A 15,862-nucleotide genomic window follows, 5' to 3' on the forward strand; every position below is an offset into this window, starting at 1 on the left:
TTTCGCCCCCGGGTGGGCTCGAACCACCAACCTTTCGGTTAACAGCCGAACGCGCTAGCCGATTGCGCCACGGAGGCCTTGACTTTGGCTCCCTTGTGCTCTGTATATCAACGCAATTCGTATACCTTCTGCAGGAATCTCGCAGAATGGTAGCATTTGCTTACGCCTCTTCACATGGATAACGTGCATGCACACTGTAGCGAGGCTCGTAAACGAATGACATCGCCAAGCATGACATTATACTACAAAATGCATACAAACCAATGTTCTGCCTATGCATTCAGAAAACCTCTGAGGCCAGTAGAATACTTGTCATAGGTTGTAGAACATCCCTTTCATTCAGTGTACTGCCATGTGTTAGATGCTGCTCGAGATAGCTCCGCTCCTTGCAGGAAGGTTTAAAAAATGAATGCCTTCTGTGAGGTTCGAACTCACGACCCCTGGTTTACGAGACCAGTGCTCTACCACTGAGCTAAGAAGGCGGCAGCTTAGCGTTTGTGAGCTATCCCCAAATTGTTACTTCATCATACTGAATCTTGCAGCCCTCGACCAGATATCGGATTTGGCACACAGCTGCTGCTGGGGGTGTCCACATTGCCGTTTTCCAAATCTCTTGAATGTTTCGCCCTTACGATCGACGACGAGCGTCGGCCCACCAAAAGTTAGCGGTCTGCACAATCCTGACCTAGTGCACAGCTTGTGGGATAGCGTGGCTCGACTGCGAAATGCGCCTTTCGGCTCCTCTCTCTGGCTACAGTGCGCTGTTGTCCACAGTGGCACTGGCGTTGCCCATGGGGCTTCATGTAAGGCGACTGCACGTCGCTCGGCCAACAGCGGCCTACTGCAGACCGACACTTAAGACACACCAAATACAAATCGACATCGAGAGACAGGCCCTGTCATATGGCACTCGCGACGTATATGCTGAAATTGAATGTAAAGAATACGTCTTTTGTAGCGGGCGTCCCTCTACTGCAGTGTCACACATGACGAATAAAAAGGAAAACAGCAGAACGTCTGTGTAGGGCCATGTTTTTACCTACAGTGTCACTTGGCTGAATGTGTATAAGGCTCTGTGGCATCACTCAAACGCAGCCAAATTGTCACACTAGCTGTGTATCTCTAACAAAGTTGACGTATGTCCTCACCTCGGTGCCGGTTAAAACGATTTCGCCCCCGGGTGGGCTCGAACCACCAACCTTTCGGTTAACAGCCGAACGCGCTAGCCGATTGCGCCACGGAGGCCTTGACTTTGGCTCCCTTGTGCTCTGTATATCAACGCAATTCGTATACCTTCTGCAGGAATCTCGCAGAATGGTAGCATTTGCTTACGCCTCTTCACATGGATAACGTGCATGCACACTGTAGCGAGGCTCGTAAACGAATGACATCGCCAAGCATGACATTATACTACAAAATGCATACAAACCAATGTTCTGCCTATGCATTCAGAAAACCTCTGAGGCCAGTAGAATACTTGTCATAGGTTGTAGAACATCCCTTTCATTCAGTGTACTGCCATGTGTTAGATGCTGCTCGAGATAGCTCCGCTCCTTGCAGGAAGGTTTAAAAAATGAATGCCTTCTGTGAGGTTCGAACTCACGACCCCTGGTTTACGAGACCAGTGCTCTACCACTGAGCTAAGAAGGCGGCAGCTTAGCGTTTGTGAGCTATCCCCAAATTGTTACTTCATCATACTGAATCTTGCAGCCCTCGACCAGATATCGGATTTGGCACACAGCTGCTGCTGGGGGTGTCCACATTGCCGTTTTCCAAATCTCTTGAATGTTTCGCCCTTACGATCGACGACGAGCGTCGGCCCACCAAAAGTTAGCGGTCTGCACAATCCTGACCTAGTGCACAGCTTGTGGGATAGCGTGGCTCGACTGCGAAATGCGCCTTTCGGCTCCTCTCTCTGGCTACAGTGCGCTGTTGTCCACAGTGGCACTGGCGTTGCCCATGGGGCTTCATGTAAGGCGACTGCACGTCGCTCGGCCAACAGCGGCCTACTGCAGACCGACACTTAAGACACACCAAATACAAATCGACATCGAGAGACAGGCCCTGTCATATGGCACTCGCGACGTATATGCTGAAATTGAATGTAAAGAATACGTCTTTTGTAGCGGGCGTCCCTCTACTGCAGTGTCACACATGACGAATAAAAAGGAAAACAGCAGAACGTCTGTGTAGGGCCATGTTTTTACCTACAGTGTCACTTGGCTGAGTGTGTATAAGGCTCTGTGGCATCACTCAAACGCAGCCAAATTGTCACACTAGCTGTGTATCTCTAACAAAGTTGACGTATGTCCTCACCTCGGTGCCGGTTAAAACGATTTCGCCCCCGGGTGGGCTCGAACCACCAACCTTTCGGTTAACAGCCGAACGCGCTAGCCGATTGCGCCACGGAGGCCTTGACTTTGGCTCCCTTGTGCTCTGTATATCAACGCAATTCGTATACCTTCTGCAGGAATCTCGCAGAATGGTAGCATTTGCTTACGCCTCTTCACATGGATAACGTGCATGCACACTGTAGCGAGGCTCGTAAACGAATGACATCGCCAAGCATGACATTATACTACAAAATGCATACAAACCAATGTTCTGCCTATGCATTCAGAAAACCTCTGAGGCCAGTAGAATACTTGTCATAGGTTGTAGAACATCCCTTTCATTCAGTGTACTGCCATGTGTTAGATGCTGCTCGAGATAGCTCCGCTCCTTGCAGGAAGGTTTAAAAAATGAATGCCTTCTGTGAGGTTCGAACTCACGACCCCTGGTTTACGAGACCAGTGCTCTACCACTGAGCTAAGAAGGCGGCAGCTTAGCGTTTGTGAGCTATCCCCAAATTGTTACTTCATCATACTGAATCTTGCAGCCCTCGACCAGATATCGGATTTGGCACACAGCTGCTGCTGGGGGTGTCCACATTGCCGTTTTCCAAATCTCTTGAATGTTTCGCCCTTACGATCGACGACGAGCGTCGGCCCACCAAAAGTTAGCGGTCTGCACAATCCTGACCTAGTGCACAGCTTGTGGGATAGCGTGGCTCGACTGCGAAATGCGCCTTTCGGCTCCTCTCTCTGGCTACAGTGCGCTGTTGTCCACAGTGGCACTGGCGTTGCCCATGGGGCTTCATGTAAGGCGACTGCACGTCGCTCGGCCAACAGCGGCCTACTGCAGACCGACACTTAAGACACACCAAATACAAATCGACATCGAGAGACAGGCCCTGTCATATGGCACTCGCGACGTATATGCTGAAATTGAATGTAAAGAATACGTCTTTTGTAGCGGGCGTCCCTCTACTGCAGTGTCACACATGACGAATAAAAAGGAAAACAGCAGAACGTCTGTGTAGGGCCATGTTTTTACCTACAGTGTCACTTGGCTGAGTGTGTATAAGGCTCTGTGGCATCACTCAAACGCAGCCAAATTGTCACACTAGCTGTGTATCTCTAACAAAGTTGACGTATGTCCTCACCTCGGTGCCGGTTAAAACGATTTCGCCCCCGGGTGGGCTCGAACCACCAACCTTTCGGTTAACAGCCGAACGCGCTAGCCGATTGCGCCACGGAGGCCTTGACTTTGGCTCCCTTGTGCTCTGTATATCAACGCAATTCGTATACCTTCTGCAGGAATCTCGCAGAATGGTAGCATTTGCTTACGCCTCTTCACATGGATAACGTGCATGCACACTGTAGCGAGGCTCGTAAACGAATGACATCGCCAAGCATGACATTATACTACAAAATGCATACAAACCAATGTTCTGCCTATGCATTCAGAAAACCTCTGAGGCCAGTAGAATACTTGTCATAGGTTGTAGAACATCCCTTTCATTCAGTGTACTGCCATGTGTTAGATGCTGCTCGAGATAGCTCCGCTCCTTGCAGGAAGGTTTAAAAAATGAATGCCTTCTGTGAGGTTCGAACTCACGACCCCTGGTTTACGAGACCAGTGCTCTACCACTGAGCTAAGAAGGCGGCAGCTTAGCGTTTGTGAGCTATCCCCAAATTGTTACTTCATCATACTGAATCTTGCAGCCCTCGACCAGATATCGGACTTGGCACACAGCTGCTGCTGGGGGTGTCCACATTGCCGTTTTCCAAATCTCTTGAATGTTTCGCCCTTACGATCGACGACGAGCGTCGGCCCACCAAAAGTTAGCGGTCTGCACAATCCTGACCTAGTGCACAGCTTGTGGGATAGCGTGGCTCGACTGCGAAATGCGCCTTTCGGCTCCTCTCTCTGGCTACAGTGCGCTGTTGTCCACAGTGGCACTGGCGTTGCCCATGGGGCTTCATGTAAGGCGACTGCACGTCGCTCGGCCAACAGCGGCCTACTGCAGACCGACACTTAAGACACACCAAATACAAATCGACATCGAGAGACAGGCCCTGTCATATGGCACTCGCGACGTATATGCTGAAATTGAATGTAAAGAATACGTCTTTTGTAGCGGGCGTCCCTCTACTGCAGTGTCACACATGACGAATAAAAAGGAAAACAGCAGAACGTCTGTGTAGGGCCATGTTTTTACCTACAGTGTCACTTGGCTGAGTGTGTATAAGGCTCTGTGGCATCACTCAAACGCAGCCAAATTGTCACACTAGCTGTGTATCTCTAACAAAGTTGACGTATGCCCTCACCTCGGTGCCGGTTAAAACGATTTCGCCCCCGGGTGGGCTCGAACCACCAACCTTTCGGTTAACAGCCGAACGCGCTAGCCGATTGCGCCACGGAGGCCTTGACTTTGGCTCCCTTGCGCTCTGTATATCAACGCAATTCGTATACCTTCTGCAGGAATCTCGCAGAATGGTAGCATTTGCTTACGCCTCTTCACATGGATAACGTGCATGCACACTGTAGCGAGGCTCGTAAACGAATGACATCGCCAAGCATGACATTATACTACAAAATGCATACAAACCAATGTTCTGCCTATGCATTCAGAAAACCTCTGAGGCCAGTAGAATACTTGTCATAGGTTGTAGAACATCCCTTTCATTCAGTGTACTGCCATGTGTTAGATGCTGCTCGAGATAGCTCCGCTCCTTGCAGGAAGGTTTAAAAAATGAATGCCTTCTGTGAGGTTCGAACTCACGACCCCTGGTTTACGAGACCAGTGCTCTACCACTGAGCTAAGAAGGCGGCAGCTTAGCGTTTGTGAGCTATCCCCAAATTGTTACTTCATCATACTGAATCTTGCAGCCCTCGACCAGATATCGGACTTGGCACACAGCTGCTGCTGGGGGTGTCCACATTGCCGTTTTCCAAATCTCTTGAATGTTTCGCCCTTACGATCGACGACGAGCGTCGGCCCACCAAAAGTTAGCGGTCTGCACAATCCTGACCTAGTGCACAGCTTGTGGGATAGCGTGGCTCGACTGCGAAATGCGCCTTTCGGCTCCTCTCTCTGGCTACAGTGCGCTGTTGTCCACAGTGGCACTGGCGTTGCCCATGGGGCTTCATGTAAGGCGACTGCACGTCGCTCGGCCAACAGCGGCCTACTGCAGACCGACACTTAAGACACACCAAATACAAATCGACATCGAGAGACAGGCCCTGTCATATGGCACTCGCGACGTATATGCTGAAATTGAATGTAAAGAATACGTCTTTTGTAGCGGGCGTCCCTCTACTGCAGTGTCACACATGACGAATAAAAAGGAAAACAGCAGAACGTCTGTGTAGGGCCATGTTTTTACCTACAGTGTCACTTGGCTGAGTGTGTATAAGGCTCTGTGGCATCACTCAAACGCAGCCAAATTGTCACACTAGCTGTGTATCTCTAACAAAGTTGACGTATGCCCTCACCTCGGTGCCGGTTAAAACGATTTCGCCCCCGGGTGGGCTCGAACCACCAACCTTTCGGTTAACAGCCGAACGCGCTAGCCGATTGCGCCACGGAGGCCTTGACTTTGGCTCCCTTGTGCTCTGTATATCAACGCAATTCGTATACCTTCTGCAGGAATCTCGCAGAATGGTAGCATTTGCTTACGCCTCTTCACATGGATAACGTGCATGCACACTGTAGCGAGGCTCGTAAACGAATGACATCGCCAAGCATGACATTATACTACAAAATGCATACAAACCAATGTTCTGCCTATGCATTCAGAAAACCTCTGAGGCCAGTAGAATACTTGTCATAGGTTGTAGAACATCCCTTTCATTCAGTGTACTGCCATGTGTTAGATGCTGCTCGAGATAGCTCCGCTCCTTGCAGGAAGGTTTAAAAAATGAATGCCTTCTGTGAGGTTCGAACTCACGACCCCTGGTTTACGAGACCAGTGCTCTACCACTGAGCTAAGAAGGCGGCAGCTTAGCGTTTGTGAGCTATCCCCAAATTGTTACTTCATCATACTGAATCTTGCAGCCCTCGACCAGATATCGGACTTGGCACACAGCTGCTGCTGGGGGTGTCCACATTGCCGTTTTCCAAATCTCTTGAATGTTTCGCCCTTACGATCGACGACGAGCGTCGGCCCACCAAAAGTTAGCGGTCTGCACAATCCTGACCTAGTGCACAGCTTGTGGGATAGCGTGGCTCGACTGCGAAATGCGCCTTTCGGCTCCTCTCTCTGGCTACAGTGCGCTGTTGTCCACAGTGGCACTGGCGTTGCCCATGGGGCTTCATGTAAGGCGACTGCACGTCGCTCGGCCAACAGCGGCCTACTGCAGACCGACACTTAAGACACACCAAATACAAATCGACATCGAGAGACAGGCCCTGTCATATGGCACTCGCGACGTATATGCTGAAATTGAATGTAAAGAATACGTCTTTTGTAGCGGGCGTCCCTCTACTGCAGTGTCACACATGACGAATAAAAAGGAAAACAGCAGAACGTCTGTGTAGGGCCATGTTTTTACCTACAGTGTCACTTGGCTGAGTGTGTATAAGGCTCTGTGGCATCACTCAAACGCAGCCAAATTGTCACACTAGCTGTGTATCTCTAACAAAGTTGACGTATGCCCTCACCTCGGTGCCGGTTAAAACGATTTCGCCCCCGGGTGGGCTCGAACCACCAACCTTTCGGTTAACAGCCGAACGCGCTAGCCGATTGCGCCACGGAGGCCTTGACTTTGGCTCCCTTGCGCTCTGTATATCAACGCAATTCGTATACCTTCTGCAGGAATCTCGCAGAATGGTAGCATTTGCTTACGCCTCTTCACATGGATAACGTGCATGCACACTGTAGCGAGGCTCGTAAACGAATGACATCGCCAAGCATGACATTATACTACAAAATGCATACAAACCAATGTTCTGCCTATGCATTCAGAAAACCTCTGAGGCCAGTAGAATACTTGTCATAGGTTGTAGAACATCCCTTTCATTCAGTGTACTGCCATGTGTTAGATGCTGCTCGAGATAGCTCCGCTCCTTGCAGGAAGGTTTAAAAAATGAATGCCTTCTGTGAGGTTCGAACTCACGACCCCTGGTTTACGAGACCAGTGCTCTACCACTGAGCTAAGAAGGCGGCAGCTTAGCGTTTGTGAGCTATCCCCAAATTGTTACTTCATCATACTGAATCTTGCAGCCCTCGACCAGATATCGGACTTGGCACACAGCTGCTGCTGGGGGTGTCCACATTGCCGTTTTCCAAATCTCTTGAATGTTTCGCCCTTACGATCGACGACGAGCGTCGGCCCACCAAAAGTTAGCGGTCTGCACAATCCTGACCTAGTGCACAGCTTGTGGGATAGCGTGGCTCGACTGCGAAATGCGCCTTTCGGCTCCTCTCTCTGGCTACAGTGCGCTGTTGTCCACAGTGGCACTGGCGTTGCCCATGGGGCTTCATGTAAGGCGACTGCACGTCGCTCGGCCAACAGCGGCCTACTGCAGACCGACACTTAAGACACACCAAATACAAATCGACATCGAGAGACAGGCCCTGTCATATGGCACTCGCGACGTATATGCTGAAATTGAATGTAAAGAATACGTCTTTTGTAGCGGGCGTCCCTCTACTGCAGTGTCACACATGACGAATAAAAAGGAAAACAGCAGAACGTCTGTGTAGGGCCATGTTTTTACCTACAGTGTCACTTGGCTGAGTGTGTATAAGGCTCTGTGGCATCACTCAAACGCAGCCAAATTGTCACACTAGCTGTGTATCTCTAACAAAGTTGACGTATGCCCTCACCTCGGTGCCGGTTAAAACGATTTCGCCCCCGGGTGGGCTCGAACCACCAACCTTTCGGTTAACAGCCGAACGCGCTAGCCGATTGCGCCACGGAGGCCTTGACTTTGGCTCCCTTGTGCTCTGTATATCAACGCAATTCGTATACCTTCTGCAGGAATCTCGCAGAATGGTAGCATTTGCTTACGCCTCTTCACATGGATAACGTGCATGCACACTGTAGCGAGGCTCGTAAACGAATGACATCGCCAAGCATGACATTATACTACAAAATGCATACAAACCAATGTTCTGCCTATGCATTCAGAAAACCTCTGAGGCCAGTAGAATACTTGTCATAGGTTGTAGAACATCCCTTTCATTCAGTGTACTGCCATGTGTTAGATGCTGCTCGAGATAGCTCCGCTCCTTGCAGGAAGGTTTAAAAAATGAATGCCTTCTGTGAGGTTCGAACTCACGACCCCTGGTTTACGAGACCAGTGCTCTACCACTGAGCTAAGAAGGCGGCAGCTTAGCGTTTGTGAGCTATCCCCAAATTGTTACTTCATCATACTGAATCTTGCAGCCCTCGACCAGATATCGGACTTGGCACACAGCTGCTGCTGGGGGTGTCCACATTGCCGTTTTCCAAATCTCTTGAATGTTTCGCCCTTACGATCGACGACGAGCGTCGGCCCACCAAAAGTTAGCGGTCTGCACAATCCTGACCTAGTGCACAGCTTGTGGGATAGCGTGGCTCGACTGCGAAATGCGCCTTTCGGCTCCTCTCTCTGGCTACAGTGCGCTGTTGTCCACAGTGGCACTGGCGTTGCCCATGGGGCTTCATGTAAGGCGACTGCACGTCGCTCGGCCAACAGCGGCCTACTGCAGACCGACACTTAAGACACACCAAATACAAATCGACATCGAGAGACAGGCCCTGTCATATGGCACTCGCGACGTATATGCTGAAATTGAATGTAAAGAATACGTCTTTTGTAGCGGGCGTCCCTCTACTGCAGTGTCACACATGACGAATAAAAAGGAAAACAGCAGAACGTCTGTGTAGGGCCATGTTTTTACCTACAGTGTCACTTGGCTGAATGTGTATAAGGCTCTGTGGCATCACTCAAACGCAGCCAAATTGTCACACTAGCTGTGTATCTCTAACAAAGTTGACGTATGCCCTCACCTCGGTGCCGGTTAAAACGATTTCGCCCCCGGGTGGGCTCGAACCACCAACCTTTCGGTTAACAGCCGAACGCGCTAGCCGATTGCGCCACGGAGGCCTTGGCTTTGGCTCCCTTGTGCTCTGTATATCAACGCAATTCGTATACCTTCTGCAGGAATCTCGCAGAATGGTAGCATTTGCTTACGCCTCTTCACATGGATAACGTGCATGCACACTGTAGCGAGGCTCGTAAACGAATGACATCGCCAAGCATGACATTATACTACAAAATGCATACAAACCAATGTTCTGCCTATGCATTCAGAAAACCTCTGAGGCCAGTAGGATACTTGTCATAGGTTGTAGAACATCCCTTTCATTCAGTGTACTGCCATGTGTTAGATGCTGCTCGAGATAGCTCCGCTCCTTGCAGGAAGGTTTAAAAAATGAATGCCTTCTGTGAGGTTCGAACTCACGACCCCTGGTTTACGAGACCAGTGCTCTACCACTGAGCTAAGAAGGCGGCAGCTTAGCGTTTGTGAGCTATCCCCAAATTGTTACTTCATCATACTGAATCTTGCAGCCCTCGACCAGATATCGGACTTGGCACACAGCTGCTGCTGGGGGTGTCCACATTGCCGTTTTCCAAATCTCTTGAATGTTTCGCCCTTACGATCGACGACGAGCGTCGGCCCACCAAAAGTTAGCGGTCTGCACAATCCTGACCTAGTGCACAGCTTGTGGGATAGCGTGGCTCGACTGCGAAATGCGCCTTTCGGCTCCTCTCTCTGGCTACAGTGCGCTGTTGTCCACAGTGGCACTGGCGTTGCCCATGGGGCTTCATGTAAGGCGACTGCACGTCGCTCGGCCAACAGCGGCCTACTGCAGACCGACACTTAAGACACACCAAATACAAATCGACATCGAGAGACAGGCCCTGTCATATGGCACTCGCGACGTATATGCTGAAATTGAATGTAAAGAATACGTCTTTTGTAGCGGGCGTCCCTCTACTGCAGTGTCACACATGACGAATAAAAAGGAAAACAGCAGAACGTCTGTGTAGGGCCATGTTTTTACCTACAGTGTCACTTGGCTGAATGTGTATAAGGCTCTGTGGCATCACTCAAACGCAGCCAAATTGTCACACTAGCTGTGTATCTCTAACAAAGTTGACGTATGCCCTCACCTCGGTGCCGGTTAAAACGATTTCGCCCCCGGGTGGGCTCGAACCACCAACCTTTCGGTTAACAGCCGAACGCGCTAGCCGATTGCGCCACGGAGGCCTTGACTTTGGCTCCCTTGTGCTCTGTATATCAACGCAATTCGTATACCTTCTGCAGGAATCTCGCAGAATGGTAGCATTTGCTTACGCCTCTTCACATGGATAACGTGCATGCACACTGTAGCGAGGCTCGTAAACGAATGACATCGCCAAGCATGACATTATACTACAAAATGCATACAAACCAATGTTCTGCCTATGCATTCAGAAAACCTCTGAGGCCAGTAGAATACTTGTCATAGGTTGTAGAACATCCCTTTCATTCAGTGTACTGCCATGTGTTAGATGCTGCTCGAGATAGCTCCGCTCCTTGCAGGAAGGTTTAAAAAATGAATGCCTTCTGTGAGGTTCGAACTCACGACCCCTGGTTTACGAGACCAGTGCTCTACCACTGAGCTAAGAAGGCGGCAGCTTAGCGTTTGTGAGCTATCCCCAAATTGTTACTTCATCATACTGAATCTTGCAGCCCTCGACCAGATATCGGACTTGGCACACAGCTGCTGCTGGGGGTGTCCACATTGCCGTTTTCCAAATCTCTTGAATGTTTCGCCCTTACGATCGACGACGAGCGTCGGCCCACCAAAAGTTAGCGGTCTGCACAATCCTGACCTAGTGCACAGCTTGTGGGATAGCGTGGCTCGACTGCGAAATGCGCCTTTCGGCTCCTCTCTCTGGCTACAGTGCGCTGTTGTCCACAGTGGCACTGGCGTTGCCCATGGGGCTTCATGTAAGGCGACTGCACGTCGCTCGGCCAACAGCGGCCTACTGCAGACCGACACTTAAGACACACCAAATACAAATCGACATCGAGAGACAGGCCCTGTCATATGGCACTCGCGACGTATATGCTGAAATTGAATGTAAAGAATACGTCTTTTGTAGCGGGCGTCCCTCTACTGCAGTGTCACACATGACGAATAAAAAGGAAAACAGCAGAACGTCTGTGTAGGGCCATGTTTTTACCTACAGTGTCACTTGGCTGAATGTGTATAAGGCTCTGTGGCATCACTCAAACGCAGCCAAATTGTCACACTAGCTGTGTATCTCTAACAAAGTTGACGTATGCCCTCACCTCGGTGCCGGTTAAAACGATTTCGCCCCCGGGTGGTCTCGAACCACCAACCTTTCGGTTAACAGCCGAACGCGCTAGCCGATTGCGCCACGGAGGCCTTGACTTTGGCTCCCTTGTGCTCTGTATATCAACGCAATTCGTATACCTTCTGCAGGAATCTCGCAGAATGGTAGCATTTGCTTACGCCTCTTCACATGGATAACGTGCATGCACACTGTAGCGAGGCTCGTAAACGAATGACATCGCCAAGCATGACATTATACTACAAAATGCATACAAACCAATGTTCTGCCTATGCATTCAGAAAACCTCTGAGGCCAGTAGAATACTTGTCATAGGTTGTAGAACATCCCTTTCATTCAGTGTACTGCCATGTGTTAGATGCTGCTCGAGATAGCTCCGCTCCTTGCAGGAAGGTTTAAAAAATGAATGCCTTCTGTGAGGTTCGAACTCACGACCCCTGGTTTACGAGACCAGTGCTCTACCACTGAGCTAAGAAGGCGGCAGCTTAGCGTTTGTGAGCTATCCCCAAATTGTTACTTCATCATACTGAATCTTGCAGCACTCGACCAGATATCGGACTTGGCACACAGCTGCTGCTGGGGGTGTCCACATTGCCGTTTTCCAAATCTCTTGAATGTTTCGCCCTTACGATCGACGACGAGCGTCGGCCCACCAAAAGTTAGCGGTCTGCACAATCCTGACCTAGTGCACAGCTTGTGGGATAGCGTGGCTCGACTGCGAAATGCGCCTTTCGGCTCCTCTCTCTGGCTACAGTGCGCTGTTGTCCACAGTGGCACTGGCGTTGCCCATGGGGCTTCATGTAAGGCGACTGCACGTCGCTCGGCCAACAGCGGCCTACTGCAGACCGACACTTAAGACACACCAAATACAAATCGACATCGAGAGACAGGCCCTGTCATATGGCACTCGCGACGTATATGCTGAAATTGAATGTAAAGAATACGTCTTTTGTAGCGGGCGTCCCTCTACTGCAGTGTCACACATGACGAATAAAAAGGAAAACAGCAGAACGTCTGTGTAGGGCCATGTTTTTACCTACAGTGTCACTTGGCTGAATGTGTATAAGGCTCTGTGGCATCACTCAAACGCAGCCAAATTGTCACACTAGCTGTGTATCTCTAACAAAGTTGACGTATGCCCTCACCTCGGTGCCGGTTAAAACGATTTCGCCCCCGGGTGGGCTCGAACCACCAACCTTTCGGTTAACAGCCGAACGCGCTAGCCGATTGCGCCACGGAGGCCTTGACTTTGGCTCCCTTGTGCTCTGTATATCAACGCAATTCGTATACCTTCTGCAGGAATCTCGCAGAATGGTAGCATTTGCTTACGCCTCTTCACATGGATAACGTGCATGCACACTGTAGCGAGGCTCGTAAACGAATGACATCGCCAAGCATGACATTATACTACAAAATGCATACAAACCAATGTTCTGCCTATGCATTCAGAAAACCTCTGAGGCCAGTAGAATACTTGTCATAGGTTGTAGAACATCCCTTTCATTCAGTGTACTGCCATGTGTTAGATGCTGCTCGAGATAGCTCCGCTCCTTGCAGGAAGGTTTAAAAAATGAATGCCTTCTGTGAGGTTCGAACTCACGACCCCTGGTTTACGAGACCAGTGCTCTACCACTGAGCTAAGAAGGCGGCAGCTTAGCGTTTGTGAGCTATCCCCAAATTGTTACTTCATCATACTGAATCTTGCAGCCCTCGACCAGATATCGGATTTGGCACACAGCTGCTGCTGGGGGTGTCCACATTGCCGTTTTCCAAATCTCTTGAATGTTTCGCCCTTACGATCGACGACGAGCGTCGGCCCACCAAAAGTTAGCGGTCTGCACAATCCTGACCTAGTGCACAGCTTGTGGGATAGCGTGGCTCGACTGCGAAATGCGCCTTTCGGCTCCTCTCTCTGGCTACAGTGCGCTGTTGTCCACAGTGGCACTGGCGTTGCCCATGGGGCTTCATGTAAGGCGACTGCACGTCGCTCGGCCAACAGCGGCCTACTGCAGACCGACACTTAAGACACACCAAATACAAATCGACATCGAGAGACAGGCCCTGTCATATGGCACTCGCGACGTATATGCTGAAATTGAATGTAAAGAATACGTCTTTTGTAGCGGGCGTCCCTCTACTGCAGTGTCACACATGACGAATAAAAAGGAAAACAGCAGAACGTCTGTGTAGGGCCATGTTTTTACCTACAGTGTCACTTGGCTGAATGTGTATAAGGCTCTGTGGCATCACTCAAACGCAGCCAAATTGTCACACTAGCTGTGTATCTCTAACAAAGTTGACGTATGCCCTCACCTCGGTGCCGGTTAAAACGATTTCGCCCCTGGGTGGGCTCGAACCACCAACCTTTCGGTTAACAGCCGAACGCGCTAGCCGATTGCGCCACGGAGGCCTTGACTTTGGCTCCCTTGTGCTCTGTATATCAACGCAATTCGTATACCTTCTGCAGGAATCTCGCAGAATGGTAGCATTTGCTTACGCCTCTTCACATGGATAACGTGCATGCACACTGTAGCGAGGCTCGTAAACGAATGACATCGCCAAGCATGACATTATACTACAAAATGCATACAAACCAATGTTCTGCCTATGCATTCAGAAAACCTCTGAGGCCAGTAGAATACTTGTCATAGGTTGTAGAACATCCCTTTCATTCAGTGTACTGCCATGTGTTAGATGCTGCTCGAGATAGCTCCGCTCCTTGCAGGAAGGTTTAAAAAATGAATGCCTTCTGTGAGGTTCGAACTCACGACCCCTGGTTTACGAGACCAGTGCTCTACCACTGAGCTAAGAAGGCGGCAGCTTAGCGTTTGTGAGCTATCCCCAAATTGTTACTTCATCATACTGAATCTTGCAGCCCTCGACCAGATATCGGACTTGGCACACAGCTGCTGCTGGGGGTGTCCACATTGCCGTTTTCCAAATCTCTTGAATGTTTCGCCCTTACGATCGACGACGAGCGTCGGCCCACCAAAAGTTAGCGGTCTGCACAATCCTGACCTAGTGCACAGCTTGTGGGATAGCGTGGCTCGACTGCGAAATGCGCCTTTCGGCTCCTCTCTCTGGCTACAGTGCGCTGTTGTCCACAGTGTCACTGGCGTTGCCCATGGGGCTTCATGTAAGGCGACTGCACGTCGCTCGGCCAACAGCGGCCTACTGCAGACCGACACTTAAGACACACCAAATACAAATCGACATCGAGAGACAGGCCCTGTCATATGGCACTCGCGACGTATATGCTGAAATTGAATGTAAAGAATACGTCTTTTGTAGCGGGCGTCCCTCTACTGCAGTGTCACACATGACGAATAAAAAGGAAAACAGCAGAACGTCTGTGTAGGGCCATGTTTTTACCTACAGTGTCACTTGGCTGAATGTGTATAAGGCTCTGTGGCATCACTCAAACGCAGCCAAATTGTCACACTAGCTGTGTATCTCTAACAAAGTTGACGTATGCCCTCACCTCGGTGCCGGTTAAAACGATTTCGCCCCCGGGTGGGCTCGAACCACCAACCTTTCGGTTAACAGCCGAACGCGCTAGCCGATTGCGCCACGGAGGCCTTGACTTTGGCTCCCTTGTGCTCTGTATATCAACGCAATTCGTATACCTTCTGCAGGAATCTCGCAGAATGGTAGCATTTGCTTACGCCTCTTCACATGGATAACGTGCATGCACACTGTAGCGAGGCTCGTAAACGAATGACATCGCCAAGCATGACATTATACTACAAAATGCATACAAACCAATGTTCTGCCTATGCATTCAGAAAACCTCTGAGGCCAGTAGAATACTTGTCATAGGTTGTAGAACATCCCTTTCATTCAGTGTACTGCCATGTGTTAGATGCTGCTCGAGATAGCTCCGCTCCTTGCAGGAAGGTTTAAAAAATGAATGCCTTCTGTGAGGTTCGAACTCACGACCCCTGGTTTACGAGACCAGTGCTCTACCACTGAGCTAAGAAGGCGGCAGCTTAGCGTTTGTGAGCTATCCCCAAATTGTTACTTCATCATACTGAATCTTGCAGCCCTCGACCAGATATCGGACTTGGCACACAGCTGCTGCTGGGGGTGTCCACATTGCCGTTTTCCAAATCTCTTGAATGTTTCGCCCTTACGATCGACGACGAGCGTCGGCCCACCAAAAGTTAGCGGTCTGCACAA

The 15,862-nt window shown here is 50.1% G+C and overlaps 28 non-coding genes across 28 annotated transcripts; all 28 read right to left on the reverse strand.

The window, feature by feature from the left end:
• Positions 1 to 3: 3 nt before the first annotated feature.
• Positions 4 to 77, reverse strand: Trnan-guu. Its single transcript has one exon. It is a non-coding gene; the product is annotated as a tRNA-Asn (tRNA).
• A 333-nt stretch (positions 78 to 410) lies between these two features.
• Positions 411 to 482, reverse strand: Trnat-cgu. Its single transcript has one exon. It is a non-coding gene; the product is annotated as a tRNA-Thr (tRNA).
• A 689-nt stretch (positions 483 to 1,171) lies between these two features.
• Positions 1,172 to 1,245, reverse strand: Trnan-guu. The gene has a single exon. It is a non-coding gene; the product is annotated as a tRNA-Asn (tRNA).
• A 333-nt stretch (positions 1,246 to 1,578) lies between these two features.
• Positions 1,579 to 1,650, reverse strand: Trnat-cgu. The gene has a single exon. It is a non-coding gene; the product is annotated as a tRNA-Thr (tRNA).
• Positions 1,651 to 2,339: 689 nt separating this feature from the next.
• Positions 2,340 to 2,413, reverse strand: Trnan-guu. Its single transcript has one exon. It is a non-coding gene; the product is annotated as a tRNA-Asn (tRNA).
• Positions 2,414 to 2,746: 333 nt separating this feature from the next.
• Trnat-cgu lies at positions 2,747 to 2,818 on the reverse strand. The gene has a single exon. It is a non-coding gene; the product is annotated as a tRNA-Thr (tRNA).
• Positions 2,819 to 3,507: 689 nt separating this feature from the next.
• Positions 3,508 to 3,581, reverse strand: Trnan-guu. Its single transcript has one exon. It is a non-coding gene; the product is annotated as a tRNA-Asn (tRNA).
• A 333-nt stretch (positions 3,582 to 3,914) lies between these two features.
• Trnat-cgu lies at positions 3,915 to 3,986 on the reverse strand. The gene has a single exon. It is a non-coding gene; the product is annotated as a tRNA-Thr (tRNA).
• A 689-nt stretch (positions 3,987 to 4,675) lies between these two features.
• Positions 4,676 to 4,749, reverse strand: Trnan-guu. The gene has a single exon. It is a non-coding gene; the product is annotated as a tRNA-Asn (tRNA).
• A 333-nt stretch (positions 4,750 to 5,082) lies between these two features.
• Trnat-cgu lies at positions 5,083 to 5,154 on the reverse strand. Its single transcript has one exon. It is a non-coding gene; the product is annotated as a tRNA-Thr (tRNA).
• A 689-nt stretch (positions 5,155 to 5,843) lies between these two features.
• On the reverse strand, positions 5,844 to 5,917 carry Trnan-guu. Its single transcript has one exon. It is a non-coding gene; the product is annotated as a tRNA-Asn (tRNA).
• Positions 5,918 to 6,250: 333 nt separating this feature from the next.
• Trnat-cgu lies at positions 6,251 to 6,322 on the reverse strand. The gene has a single exon. It is a non-coding gene; the product is annotated as a tRNA-Thr (tRNA).
• A 689-nt stretch (positions 6,323 to 7,011) lies between these two features.
• Trnan-guu lies at positions 7,012 to 7,085 on the reverse strand. Its single transcript has one exon. It is a non-coding gene; the product is annotated as a tRNA-Asn (tRNA).
• A 333-nt stretch (positions 7,086 to 7,418) lies between these two features.
• On the reverse strand, positions 7,419 to 7,490 carry Trnat-cgu. The gene has a single exon. It is a non-coding gene; the product is annotated as a tRNA-Thr (tRNA).
• Positions 7,491 to 8,179: 689 nt separating this feature from the next.
• Trnan-guu lies at positions 8,180 to 8,253 on the reverse strand. Its single transcript has one exon. It is a non-coding gene; the product is annotated as a tRNA-Asn (tRNA).
• Positions 8,254 to 8,586: 333 nt separating this feature from the next.
• On the reverse strand, positions 8,587 to 8,658 carry Trnat-cgu. Its single transcript has one exon. It is a non-coding gene; the product is annotated as a tRNA-Thr (tRNA).
• A 689-nt stretch (positions 8,659 to 9,347) lies between these two features.
• On the reverse strand, positions 9,348 to 9,421 carry Trnan-guu. Its single transcript has one exon. It is a non-coding gene; the product is annotated as a tRNA-Asn (tRNA).
• A 333-nt stretch (positions 9,422 to 9,754) lies between these two features.
• Positions 9,755 to 9,826, reverse strand: Trnat-cgu. Its single transcript has one exon. It is a non-coding gene; the product is annotated as a tRNA-Thr (tRNA).
• A 689-nt stretch (positions 9,827 to 10,515) lies between these two features.
• Trnan-guu lies at positions 10,516 to 10,589 on the reverse strand. The gene has a single exon. It is a non-coding gene; the product is annotated as a tRNA-Asn (tRNA).
• A 333-nt stretch (positions 10,590 to 10,922) lies between these two features.
• On the reverse strand, positions 10,923 to 10,994 carry Trnat-cgu. Its single transcript has one exon. It is a non-coding gene; the product is annotated as a tRNA-Thr (tRNA).
• Positions 10,995 to 11,683: 689 nt separating this feature from the next.
• On the reverse strand, positions 11,684 to 11,757 carry Trnan-guu. Its single transcript has one exon. It is a non-coding gene; the product is annotated as a tRNA-Asn (tRNA).
• Positions 11,758 to 12,090: 333 nt separating this feature from the next.
• On the reverse strand, positions 12,091 to 12,162 carry Trnat-cgu. Its single transcript has one exon. It is a non-coding gene; the product is annotated as a tRNA-Thr (tRNA).
• Positions 12,163 to 12,851: 689 nt separating this feature from the next.
• Positions 12,852 to 12,925, reverse strand: Trnan-guu. The gene has a single exon. It is a non-coding gene; the product is annotated as a tRNA-Asn (tRNA).
• Positions 12,926 to 13,258: 333 nt separating this feature from the next.
• Trnat-cgu lies at positions 13,259 to 13,330 on the reverse strand. Its single transcript has one exon. It is a non-coding gene; the product is annotated as a tRNA-Thr (tRNA).
• Positions 13,331 to 14,019: 689 nt separating this feature from the next.
• Trnan-guu lies at positions 14,020 to 14,093 on the reverse strand. The gene has a single exon. It is a non-coding gene; the product is annotated as a tRNA-Asn (tRNA).
• Positions 14,094 to 14,426: 333 nt separating this feature from the next.
• On the reverse strand, positions 14,427 to 14,498 carry Trnat-cgu. Its single transcript has one exon. It is a non-coding gene; the product is annotated as a tRNA-Thr (tRNA).
• A 689-nt stretch (positions 14,499 to 15,187) lies between these two features.
• On the reverse strand, positions 15,188 to 15,261 carry Trnan-guu. The gene has a single exon. It is a non-coding gene; the product is annotated as a tRNA-Asn (tRNA).
• Positions 15,262 to 15,594: 333 nt separating this feature from the next.
• Trnat-cgu lies at positions 15,595 to 15,666 on the reverse strand. Its single transcript has one exon. It is a non-coding gene; the product is annotated as a tRNA-Thr (tRNA).
• Positions 15,667 to 15,862: the final 196 nt, after the last annotated feature.

Source organism: Schistocerca americana, chromosome 5, assembly GCF_021461395.2.
Source record: "Schistocerca americana isolate TAMUIC-IGC-003095 chromosome 5, iqSchAmer2.1, whole genome shotgun sequence".
Taxonomy (NCBI): domain Eukaryota; kingdom Metazoa; phylum Arthropoda; class Insecta; order Orthoptera; family Acrididae; genus Schistocerca; species Schistocerca americana.